General features: G+C 36.4%; 1 protein-coding gene across 1 annotated transcript in view; it reads left to right on the top strand.

The window, feature by feature from the left end:
• SH3RF1 (SH3 domain containing ring finger 1) overlaps positions 1 to 13,076 on the top strand; it is an 81,025-nt gene that overhangs the window by 22,460 nt on the left and 45,489 nt on the right. The gene's annotated exons all lie outside the window — the stretch shown is intronic.

A 13,076-nucleotide genomic window follows, 5' to 3' on the forward strand; every position in this document is an offset into this window, starting at 1 on the left:
AAGCTCTGTAGCTTTTCTTGTAGGCTTGTGTGTGAAGTTGTACATTATGGGAAAGAAAAAGTTCGTTTTTTTGCCCTCAGTAATAAAATACATTAATAAACACTATCTTGTAGTTAAGACTGTGAGATACTGTTAAGTTCCAGCTCTTAAGCTGAATATATGACATTGGGCAAATCACTTAGTCTCTGTGTGGGCTGAATCATGGTCTTTGACAGGTTTATCTGTGGCAATTTAAACTGTTACCACTCCTGCCTTCAGCTGAAGGTTGCTGACTAAGTCAGTTCAGGCTAATAGGAAGGTTGTGAACTATTCCTGATGATGAAGTAGCACACCAGTTTCTTCCTGTCCTCCTTACCAAATGGACAATAGTCTTCAACGGGGAAGTGGAGTACAAAATAACATTTTAGATGCTGTAGTAATTTCTTCCAGATAGGGTGAATTATTCTTTAGTTCTTGATCTGTGAAATAAATAGAATACATTTTTTTCCCTTCTCTCGTCTTTTTTCCAAAACTTTGTCCACGGTTAATTTACTTTGTACCTAAGATTGAGGGGAGTCAGAAATCATCTTGTACTGCATTTAGGTATTGGAACAAGGAAACATTCAGGTACCCTAAAAGAGAAGGGATACATTTCTGTAGCCTATGCAATTGAATCTCCCAATTGTAATTTGCAGAAAGCTTGCTGAAGTAAATTATTTTTCATTTATTAACTACATGAAATATGCTTTCTTTTAGGCTAAATTTTTAACCAAAAATATACATACAGAACAAATCTTAAAAGTAGTAGAGTTTTACATAAGCAGGTATTTGTTACTGAAATTGTAAATTACTGATTGCGTTAGTGGAGTTGCATTGCTACAGCAGTGAAGAGATAACTAGTAGTAGCAAACAGAAGTAGAACTGGTTTTTTGACATGATTTTTTTTTTTATAATTGCATTTTGAGACCTAATTTGATTTTTAAAAAATATTTTTTCAAGTAGTAAGTGGAGCAGATCTGTTTTCTGTTGGATATTTGTCATTCAAAACCCACTGCATATCTTTTTCTGGTTTTTAATGAAAAGAGTGCATATAATTCGTATACTTACAAAACAGTTGCTAACACAGTTAAATCTCCTTTGTGGGTGTGATAGATAAGAAAACTCAAACATGGAAGTACTGCATATTGATGGTGTTTACACTAGAATGCTGTGTGGTATTTTTCAGGTGATATATATTGCTCTTGAACTGTGTAACACAAGAAATTCAGCTTGCTTACATATAAATGAGTTTTTCAAGATTGTATCTAAACAGTTATTGAAATGGAAATCATTGTACTGATGAAACCAAATGAATACAAGTTTCCAAATGGCAAGCAGAGTATTAAAAGAACATAGACAAGTCTTGGCAAAATTGGTTGCAACCCCCCTGTGGATTGTAGTGATATATATCAGATTTTTAGCATAAATTGGACTAACTGTATAGGGTGCTGTGTCTGAGATTTTTTTTTAATTAATGTTTAAACATATCATACATTCACTAAAGTGAAAAATGGTCTTATTTTAGCTGTATGTGTACAGCTTTACTAATATGCGGTTGAGTATTCACCTCAAAGTTATAATTAAACTAGCACACAGTCTTGTCCTTAGCCTTTTTCGTGTGCAATCCTTAATTACTTGCATTATGTTATCTTATAATACAGTTGTTAAAACTGTGGATACACGTGTGTTTTGTTTTGTTTAGATCAATGAAACCTTAATCAGTCTCATGAGAAGTACATAGTAAATGACTGCAAAGTGTGCTGTGGATTAAGTATAGTACCTTACAGTAGTAGTAAAATTTCAAAATGGAGGTAGTTTCAACATGAAGTTTTCTGTATGTTGCATTACGTAAGAGAATTCAGGTTCTCTGCCTGGTTAATTTCTTGGTCTTTTTAAGAATTTAGCTGCAAAAATTTAACTTTATGAGTGCTTCCTAAGATGTGTGGAAAATATACAGGTTTCCTCTAACTTGTATGCTTCCTATTTGTACAAATAGGATATTTTTCCTTGGCATAGTGCTTTTGGAAGGCCAGATATTCTCATAGAATCATAGAATAGTTAGGGTTGGAAAGGACCTTAAGATCATCTAATTCCAACCCCCCTGCCATGGGCAGGGACACTTCACACTAAACCATGTCACCCAAGGCTTCATCCAGCCTGGCCTTGAACACTGCCAGGAATGGAGCATTCACTACCTCCCTGGGCAACCCATTCCAGTACCTCACCACCCTAAATTCTCAATCTGTAATAAGCGTGATTTACAAAGCTTGATGCTTTATTTTGGGCTAGTTAATGCAGCTTGAAGGTTAAATACAGAAAGAGTTGAAATAACCAGTTATGTACATTATCACATTACTTGCAAAAGTTCTGTAGTATATTCCTTGCTAAAAATCAGTGTGTATGCATCGTTTCAAAGTATGGTGTTAAAGATGCTATCAGAGTTCATGCAAGAGATCAGAGAAATCACAAAAAGCATTATGCCCTGTTGGTACTAATAATCATGACTGATAAAATTTAGAGGCTTTGCTCTCCTTATTTGAAGTCTACCTATTATCTCATGCTGTTATGAGTAACTACAAATATCTAAAATAGGAATAGGAGCAAATGTTTTGGTTTGCTCTAGGCAAATTTAGTAGAGAAAATGTAAACCATGAGCTGTGGAATCCAATATTTTTATTTAAATTGCAGGTGGGATTTTTTTAAGCTCATTTGCTTTTTGAAGTAAAAGCCTCTAAATCACCAAAATTGGAGATTTCTGGATTTCATGAAAACCTTTTCAGCAATGCCCATGTTGGACTACAGCATCCATCAGGCAAGTCTAATGTAGATTGACTTTTTCAGTTCTATTTTGAAGCTTCAATTTGTTCATTATTGTAAAGTGTCGTGGCACAATACACTTTATGTTTACTTCTGCCTGGTGTTCTGCTTCAAAGAAGTACCTGATTTAGTCATGGAATAACGCAAACCCAAGTGAGTTCATCTTTTCCGGTTCTTATTAATTAGACATTCTTCTGTTTTTAGTTCACAATATTTGTCATCTGGTGGTAGCCAAAAACCTTTCATTAGAGATAGTTAGAAAAGATATGATACTTCAATGAGAAAACCATATTAATTGTCTGTAGTTCTCACAATCTAAAAATTGAGTGCAGTTTAAATCACACTAAATATAATTAGATTTACTATTTGATGGATTGTGCATATGTTACCTTACATGTGGGGCTGTGCAGAAAAGAATTTGTAGATTTTTTTCTTTAAAATCATTTTTGGTTGAAGGTGATCACAACATGTAAGCCACATCAACTTCTAAAAGCAGTAGTGTTTAAAAGGAATTTAGTCCTCCCTCATCTCCATGCTGGAAAAAGGACTAAAACTTTAAGTTACTAGCTAGGCAGAGTTGTCTTTAGTTGCAGGAGTGACTATAATTGCCCCCTGAACCTTCCTCCTACACGTTCTTTATACTGCTTTACGAGCATTTAGACCTGTGCACATCTAACCCCAAATGTTCATGTATGAACATAAAATTTAAGCCTGTAATTATGAAATGTAATTTTTCCTTGGTCGCTATTAATCCACAATAAAGTGATGCCCTCAAAGAGGGTGACTCGCATTGTTGTGTTACAGCACTAAAATGCTGATCAGTTTTCCAGAAAGAAAATTCATGGCAGAACAGGTTTCTCTGCTGCTAGCAGCTGGGCTGTAGAGAAGATGCACACTGTTAGGCTGTTGACTGCCTCACTTTTTCACTGTTGCATCTGAAACATTAAAGCCACTCTTACTTGGAGTTTTAGTGAGTATGTAGGAGGCTATTTGAATTTTTTCCCTGAAGACAGTAGTTCAAATACTCATGTCAGAAGGCGAATTGGTCCCCTTTTAACTTGTGCTGTTATTTGTTGCCCTCTGATTGAAGAGTAGGATGATAAATATTGCTCATCCCAGCAGGCAGCTGGATGGCAGACAAGAGCAGCTCTGCTAAACTGCCAAGGGTTTCAGCCTGAGGAATGAGGAGCAAATCTGTAAACGATTTGGGCCAATCTTTGCACCTATTTGTTTGCAGAAGATGCGATGTTCTGAATTGCAGGATGGATTGTGGAAGGGCCCAGTTTAAATCCTGATGTTAGCTTCGGTGGCTAGAACCAGCTGCCATGGTTGCGTGAAACCCTCTTGTTGGTGACTGGCAGCTGGGTTATTAAGTGGGATTCAAAAAAACCAGAAAAGGATACAGAATGAAAACCATGTTCAACATACCAGCTATCCTTTTATAAGAGAAGCCTCTCATTTTCCACAGCAAGCAATTTGACATGATATCGAAGTACCTCATTGTGTGATTTGACATGATGTTGTAATCTTTCCAGTGGCAGTTTTCATTGCATGAGACTGTGAGCTTTTTGAGCCATAGAACTATAAATAAAAGAAAAAGAGGAAACAAAAGCTTCATTTTTCTTGCTAGCATGTAGCACAAGCACAGGAAGGAATGAATATCTGGTGAAGTAAAAGAAAATGAGAAGAAACAATTTTCTCTCTAGGGCTGCTAGTTCACAGTAGATGTTGTAATCCTGAATCTCTTCAGTGTCTTTCCATCCACGTGCCCTAGAAACCTCCTGTTTTTTTGGCAGGGATTTAAATTGTGCCTTTCTCACTGAGTTGACTAAATTGTCAATGCAAACAGTGTTAATAACATATCATTTTGTAACAGTAAGTTTTTCATATTTGCATGTAGTATCTATTTGTAAAAAAGATTATTCAAACCACTTTAAGCTTTGTATCTCCATTCTGTATTTCTGGTTGCTAGGTTTGATTATCAGATGATATTTAATATGGAGGAGTTCTAGGGTAGTTAAAATTTTGAGTTCTTCCAGCTTCCATTTTTCTGTAATCTTTAGATGTTTTCATATTTTATCACCAATAAAACTACTTTTTTATTATTTTTACTACTCTTAGGCAACGTACTCTGGTCAAGGGCAATTTTATTAATCTGTACTGCTGGCTGTGAAAATGCCATTCATGTATAATAGCAGAGGAGACTGAAAGTCATTTGTGTTTTAGACTCCTAAGTTAAAACTATTCTTTCCAGGTACTTTCCCAAAGAAATTTTCAAAGAAACATACTGTATGTGTCTATACATGAGGAGTGGTTTTTAAAGGAAAGGTCGGTCACTGCTAATACTGGCTCAGCTGCATCCATGTGTTGTGGAAGTGGGAGGTTTACCTTTGTCCCTCATTGCCAGTGTATCAGAAGTAGCAATAGCAACAGTGTGACTATGTTGTGATAACTCTATTAGTGTGTGTAAGGGTTATATCTCTATTGAATAAATTTAGGGTTCCTAAGGAAAGGGGTGGGTGTATGAAATCATAATATAGGTTGGTCTGAGATGGCTGGAGGAGCAACTCTTTTCCCTTAGGAATGTATGGTGAAATACTGGTGGAGATGTGGGAGCAATTAGAGAGAAGAAATGATGAGAGAAAATAGAAATATCCTTAAGTTCTGTATTTTAATGTGGTATTTCATTGTGCCTGTTGTTAGTTCATGAAGTCACGTAACTACTTTTGGTAAGTTTATGGGTAAAAACTCAGTTGGAGTGCCACACGAATATTTGTTTCTGCTCATTCTTCCAAGTCCGAAAAATTTCCTTTTAATTTTTTTCCCTTAGACTGAAAGAGTGTATATGTTCTCTTTTAAAGACCAGAACAAAAGTGGCAGGAAAAAACAAGGCAATAATGAGTAGCAATGTGTTACAAAAGGATGAATGACATTCCTAAGGGAAACAAAGTAGGAGGGCAGGGCAGAGGTCATTTAAACGCTGGACAGTAGCAGCTATTGTTTACTGGGAAAAACGAGGGCAAACAAAAAAGCATATTTCTTCTGAAGAGCCTATATTCCCTGCAATAAATATTCAGAGAAAACAAAACAAACTCTAACCTTCAGCATTCTCCAAGTGCTTCCTTCTAAGATTCAAAGCCCTTAATGCATCTGCAAAACAGAAACCTATTCCCAAGGAAGTTACATTTTAACTCTGTGAATTTGTTTCTCTAATGTATTCAACTACATGCTTTGAGGGATCTTTATGGAAAATTGTGTTTTCTTACTTATACATTAAAATATTGCCTTTTCCTGCTGGGTCCAAAACATGCTTCATATTCAAATAGCACAGTAGGTCTTTATTGGAGAAAGCTGCTGTTCTGCGTTTATTATCAAGCTGCTAATGAACTAGCTTGTACCAAAATAGGAATGAGTACTAGCATATTAGCATTTGTTCACCAAGAAATGCATGTTTTGTCTGGCTGCTGGTAGCATGGGCTAACTCTGAACTGTAATCTTACATTGCTTATTTGATCTGAGAAACAGAAGAACAAGAGAATTTATTTTTTTAAGGGCATAAAATGCACAAAATCTGCAGTGGTAGGGATGCTGTAGTAGGACTCCCATGTAATAACAAGCACTCTTTTAAGATGAGTCTGTGTGTGTTACCTTAAGTGTAAATGCATGTCTAAGCATTTTTAAATCATCACTTGTGATTTCAAAAAGCATTTTGGAAGTTATAACACAGTCATTAACTATTGCATAATTTTTTTTTTCAACACTGATTACTTTTTCTTGGATTTCCTGAGACAATTTGCCTTTTTTCTGTGGTAACCGGAGTCTCACTGTACATCTGGAGATGGCTGATTTCTAATTCAGAGATCCTTTGAAATGCTAATATACAAGCAGTATACAGAAAATAGCTAGGCTGATGGGCATTAGCTTTTCCATTTTCAGTTGCCTACCTCAAATACTGTAATCCTAACTATGAGTCAGACTTCAAAATACTCTTGTCAGAATGGGAGAGTATTTAATGAAACTAATTTAAATGGCCCATTGAATTGATTTTTTTTTTTTTTTTTTTAGCAACACTAACTCCAGTAGTGTTCTGGAGTGTGATTATTCAACACTGGAAAGCACATTTGCAGAGCATAGCTCTTCATTGATATTTGCCTTCAAGTAGGATGTGGAGTATGAGAAATGCGTATATTTGCTTTTTACTTTATTATCTTTAACAATGATGAAATTTACCACAGTTACAAAGTTTTTAACTTTTTCTGCTTAGACTTTTAAGCTCAGGTTACACCTGAGGTTGATGGAAGCACACATAAAGATGGCATGTAAGCCCCATCACAGCATTTGAATCAAGTCTCAGCTGCCTGCATGAATGAATGGAGCTCAGTTCGCCTTGAGGAAAGACAGATTGCTAGGGAAAAGGAATAAGCACAAAACGAATTTCAGCCAGTAAAAGCTGCATATTGCAGCTGGTTTCTCCTGGGCCAGATGTATTTATATGAGGTTATCTACAGCTACCTAAAAATAAAGTCTAAGTCAGGAGAGAGTGAATGTTACCAGGTCTTAAATTAGGGGACAGATTCTATAGTCTGTTTTGTGACTGTAGGATATAAATGATGCTTTGTTCTAAAAGCCTGTGTTTGAGTTATTGTAATTATACAATTTCTTGTAAGCCTTCTTCCCTCCTCCAACATGAGCGGAGCTGCTGCAGTCTGGACTTTGATAGTTGTCTTATGCAGCTGGGTCTGCTTGTTACTGGCCTCTTGCCCTCTCAGCTGGGAGGTTTTTTTAGGGAGGCTGGATTTGTAACGCTATCAAGGCGCATAATTTTATTTAACAAAGCAAGTATAAGATAATGGGCATTCATCAGTAAATGAAGGAAAATGGTCGATGTACTACTCTGGAGTAATCTGGAAGCACAGCTCTCTTCCCTAGAGAGTACCAGGTGAGTCGAATTGCCTCAGTTTGTTGTGGAAGCTTTTGTTATGCTGTGATTGAACTTTCCCTTCATTAGCTGATTGGTCTTTGTTCAATATGTTGAGTATTAGCTAATGGTAAGCTGCAACTTTCAAACGGCTGCACCAAACTGAAAAAAAGAGCTAGTCTTTTTCCTTTGCTGTTTTGGCTAGGGGAGATAGGAGACCATCTGCATGATTTCTCCAATTTGAGTACATGTAACTTTCTTGAAAGGCATTTCAACTTATTGCTTATTTTCATTAGACTAAGATTTAGGCCTGTACCAACACTGCAGTGACCTGTGATGCCTTTTTGTGTCCTCTGTGTTAACTGCTCCCTCAGTATTTGGGGTTTTCTTGGTGTCCATTGTCACTTGTGTCCCTTACTAGCCGACTGGAAAAAGGATGCCTCTAGCTGGCCAAATTATCCATGTCCTCAGTGAGCTGCCAGCAGCCACAGAGAATTGGGCGGAGGATGGCACTAATGTGGCATTCTGCTTTTTAATGTGCCTGCTTGTTTTAATGCAGCCTGATAGAGAGGGGAGTGGAGCTCGCCAAGACTGTAGGGATTCCTTTTCAAATGTAACCAAGCTAAAAATTGCCTTTGGCTCCGTAGCAGACATGGAACACTTCATACAAATCAGATTTTTTTTCTGTAAAGTCATGACTGAATCTTAGGATTTTCATCCCCATTTTTAAGGTTTATATTCTAGCTTGTGTTTAGAGCAGATGTTAACAATAACAGTTACTGTTTAGAACAAGTTTCCGAAGTATGTGTGGCTTTTATTATTGTTGTCTTTGGTATTTTAAAAGAAAGTCAATGACATGCTTTTGAAATACATGCTCATTTATAACGATGACAGTCCTGATTTGTAAAACACATTTCCTTCTGATATATCTTATGTTAAGCTTCTGTGTACAATAGCCAAAGACTCATGTTGCATTTAAACAGAAGACTTTTGTGTATAGTTAATTTTAGGGGCAGTGTTACAGATGTAGATTGAATTGCTGAGGAATACTTTTAATCATCTCTTGTGTTTAAATAGCATTTCACGTAGAAGCTTTCATCAGCTGCAAAGAGAATTTAGGAAACCAAGTGGTACTGTTTTACACATCTGGAGAAGCTTTTACTTATAACTACTTAGTGGTGTATATGCAGAGGCCATTTAAGTCTGTGGTGTGTTTGCCCACAAAAACAATTTAAGTACAGTTCTAGAAATGCCTTTTTTTAAGCAGGGGAGAGGAGATGTCTGACCTGTCATAACATCTAAATAATTTAATTGGAAAAGCCATCTGTCAAACCTTATGTTACTAAACTATTGAGCAGTATAACTCTACAAAAGCAAATGGGAACATGTATTTAGCACTCCAAATTGAAAGTTTGGGAAGCACAAAAATAGGTGTGATGCAAGGAGCACTGGAGACACCATCTTGCCAAGGTTGGCTATTTTTATGTAGTGCTAATTATTTACTGTTCATCTAGAAATTGAGACTAAATATAAGCTGCTAATGTAGACTTAAAATCTGTGAGGAAATTAAATTTGAACACTTGAGTAATGAGTTAATAGGTTTCATTTCCTTTAGGCAATGTCATAAATTTGCAGTATATTTTGTCTGATGCATAGATGATAAATGAGGTTTGCCAGAAGTATGTGCGCAGCACACAGCAGAGTTCTTAGAAGCAGCATGGTGTCATGCTAATTTTTTCTAAAGGGTAGAATTTTGTTTGAAATGCAAGGTTATCACGTTAATGCCTAACCAAAATGGAGACATGTTACAAGGAAAGTGCCCTGATACTCACCATGAGAGCATTTTCTCTGTGTTCCCCAACAAGCTCCATCAATACAAAGCAAAGACATGCTTTAGAAATTATTTTATTCTATACGGACCTTATATATTAGTTTTTTAACATTGTCAAGAATCTGTGATAATCAACATACTGTTAAAAAAAATTCTTTTGTTTCTTCATATGCTGTTTGATACATTGGAAGAAGAGCTGTAGTAGCCTTGCTTTTGCATCTTAAGCTGTGTTTAAATACAAAATCCATGGCTGTTTTTTTTTATGTTTTGATTTCCTCCTCAGTCTGCAAAGTTTGTGAGTTGAATCCAGGGAACTAGAAAAAGTAGTTTCATGTGGAAAGTCTTACAATGTTAGTAAATAAGGATTCCTGTTATGATCATTATCACAGAAAGTTATTCCTTTGGCCTTTCCTTCCTAAATTATATAAAGACTGTTAAGGGATCCAGAGGAAACTTAAGTCTATTAACAGGGAGGATTTGAGTTGCTAGTAGAGGATACAAAACATGCTTTGAAAGGTATGTGGCAGTATGCGGTTATACTCCAGGTCTCATAAATAATGTTAAAGACTACTTAGGCTTTGTTACCAACAATTCAAAGCATTCGGGATGGTGGAGTTGGCCTTCCAAGCGCATGTTTGAAGAAAACAGAAAGTCAAGGTTGGAAGTAACTTTAATTAAAATTCCCAATTTCGAACCTGCAGTGTTACCTTTTTGGCCCTTTTTCCTAGCTAGACGAGTTTTTAATTTATTTCTTAATACATCAGAGCATATATTTAAATAGCTGTCAAGCCTAGAATTTTGAAATAAATACCAACATCAGAAGACTGCATGCACAGAAACTGGAATAATGGGACCAGATTATGGAAGCACTTGAAAATTGGCACAAGTGTAACTATTCATATACCAGTTCTGTGTAAATATTGCAGAGCTGCAGAGTTTGTGCTCGTATGACTTGATCCTTCTTTGATATTGGGGTGATCTTTGATGCAGTGCAATGACATTAATGGTAATAACACTAATGTAACGATTCTGATTTGGTAAATGCCAGATTTCAAAATACCTTCTCAGAGTTTGCTTCAAATATAGAGAAAACAGGAAATAGGTTTCTTAGCTGTAGTTACCTGCAGATAGCTGTAAGTGACAACTTGTATTGGAATGATTTTTAATGCATTTAGGAATAGATCTTCACAGGCTGTATTTATTCTCAGTGTCTGGCTGCTGTCTTCACCAGGATTCATAGCTGGTACAGATGATGAAATAGGATCAGTGTGACTATTTGAGAAGAGTTATCTGTTGGGAAATGTGAGAAGACCTTAAATAGTATTCAAAGAAAGAGGAGAGCTAACAGTGATTATGTGTAATTTGCTGTCAACTCTTTGAATAAAATTTTACAAGAAGCTTAAAAAAAACCCAATTATTTACTCTTTAAGCTCTTAATGTAATATAAAAGAAGAAATGTCTCAAACAGCTTGTATTAGCCTAATGTTAGTTTCTAAAAATATAGATAATTATTTTACTGTACAGAATATATATTGAAGTATAATTTCCTAGTTCAGGAATTCAGCCCTTTTGAGCTGTCATAATGAAGTTCAAGACAAATTATTGGTTGTTTAAAAATAATAAATTATGTTCAGTATAAGCCACCCCTGATGTACAAGTTTGGTAACTCAACAGGGCTACTCTCTCAAAGATGAAAAAAAATGCAAATTTAGCAAAAATAGTCTCATACAACAAGTAGCAGAAAGAAGGAATAGCCATTAACACAAATGAAAGCTTTATGTAATCAGAAGAATGGTGGTAAATAATGAGCTAAAGTTACCATGAGCTGGAGAAGTACTGTAAAAGGTATCTAAATCCTTGTAGCATGGTAAGCCAGTGGAAACCTCCTAAGGGAAGGCATAATGTTTTCATCTGTTGACGTTTTCAGTTTATGACTTGGTGGCTTTCTGGAAAAAGTGATTTTTCTGCATCTCAGGCTTAATGGGCCCTTCAGAAACAATCTTAAGTGCAGGCTTTCAGGCAGTGCAGGGACAGACTTATAAGCCAGTTCTGCTGAAGGCAGCAAATTTTGGACAGAATGTGTCATGGTATACATCAGTATTTCTATACTATACTTTCCAAAACTGTGCCTGGGGTCATATCAATTCCTAAACCTCAGCAAGCCTACAAAGAAAGAACACAAGTTGAGTGAATAAAAAGAAAAATTGGAACATCAACAAAACTTGATAGGAAGGACAGTTAGGGGAAACATGGGGGGTTGTTACACGATTATTTGTTTCATTTTGAGCTAAAGTCAGTGGGTTGGAGAATGCTTTGCAGGAAAAGTCAAATGCTTGCGACAGCGTGTGCACTGGCCTAAAATTAGTGTTGTATCATACTCAAGTTTTTTACCTACATGACTGTATGTTCAGAACTTTTTATTCAGGACAGTATTTCTGTGTCAGCACCAAGTCACACTAATGTGCTGCATGGAACAATTACAAAGCTGAGGGCTGTGTCAATGCATTTGCAGTTTAAAGGGGTTTGCTATGTGCTCATGTTTCTTTTAAGAGTTGTTGATCAGTTTGATTCTATGTAAATATGGTACAATCTCATACAAGAGCTGAGAAACTTCATTAGTGGTGGGCCTTAAAATTCAAGCTGTCCTGCCAAGATGACCAAGTGGTGGAGTTTTCAGTTTGAGTATCCTGCTTGAGGAGTTGTCTTCCATCAAGCCTTGCTGAAGTCTGAATCAGAGACCTCTGAAGCAGGATGACTGAATTCTGCTTGCCAAATGTATCTCAACCAGTTTAGTAGTGTGAATAGTTGAGAGTGCTAAAGAGCTGTCAGTCTTTCATTACCTTACCTGATTCTTAACTCTTTGGCTCCAAAGCAGTGCTTTCCCATAATAATGCATTATGATTGAACCACATAATTAAAATACTTTTTATCTAAATGAGAAAGATGTACTTCTTGTAAGTTGTTCTTGAAAATTCATTTGTGAAACATAACTATTCTGTGTATTCCCTGTTAATGTAAGTAGGTGTTTATTAATTTGCTTACTGTGGAGTCTCAAAGGCAGGGGGTCCTTATGCAGTAGAAGCTTACAGACTCCTTAAGCTTCCAGAAGTTAAAATTGCTCAAGAAGTGCATGGTTGCAGTCCCATGGAAGAGCTTACTACCTCCTACAAGAGTTTCTGGTGTCTAGTCCCTTCTTGTTGTGAGTTTTATCTGAGCAGTTTTGCTATCCTTTGGAGGCAGATTTTGGGAAGGAATCTCTCTGGATATCATGGAATTAACTTTCATTGAATAACCTGGCTGGAGTGAGAACTGGTTTTAATTATTTCAAATAAAACACTGAGATCATGGCATGTATCACATTTTGCAACCAGACAACTGAAAACTTCATACTGGGAAAATTTTGGCTATATATACTGGCAAATAATCTGCAGTGGGAATGGATCCATAGAAGAAAAATGGTGGGTGCTAAGGACTTGGTGGCTACACCCTGTA

This window comes from Melopsittacus undulatus, chromosome 7, assembly GCF_012275295.1.
Source record: "Melopsittacus undulatus isolate bMelUnd1 chromosome 7, bMelUnd1.mat.Z, whole genome shotgun sequence".
NCBI classification, from domain to species: domain Eukaryota; kingdom Metazoa; phylum Chordata; class Aves; order Psittaciformes; family Psittaculidae; genus Melopsittacus; species Melopsittacus undulatus.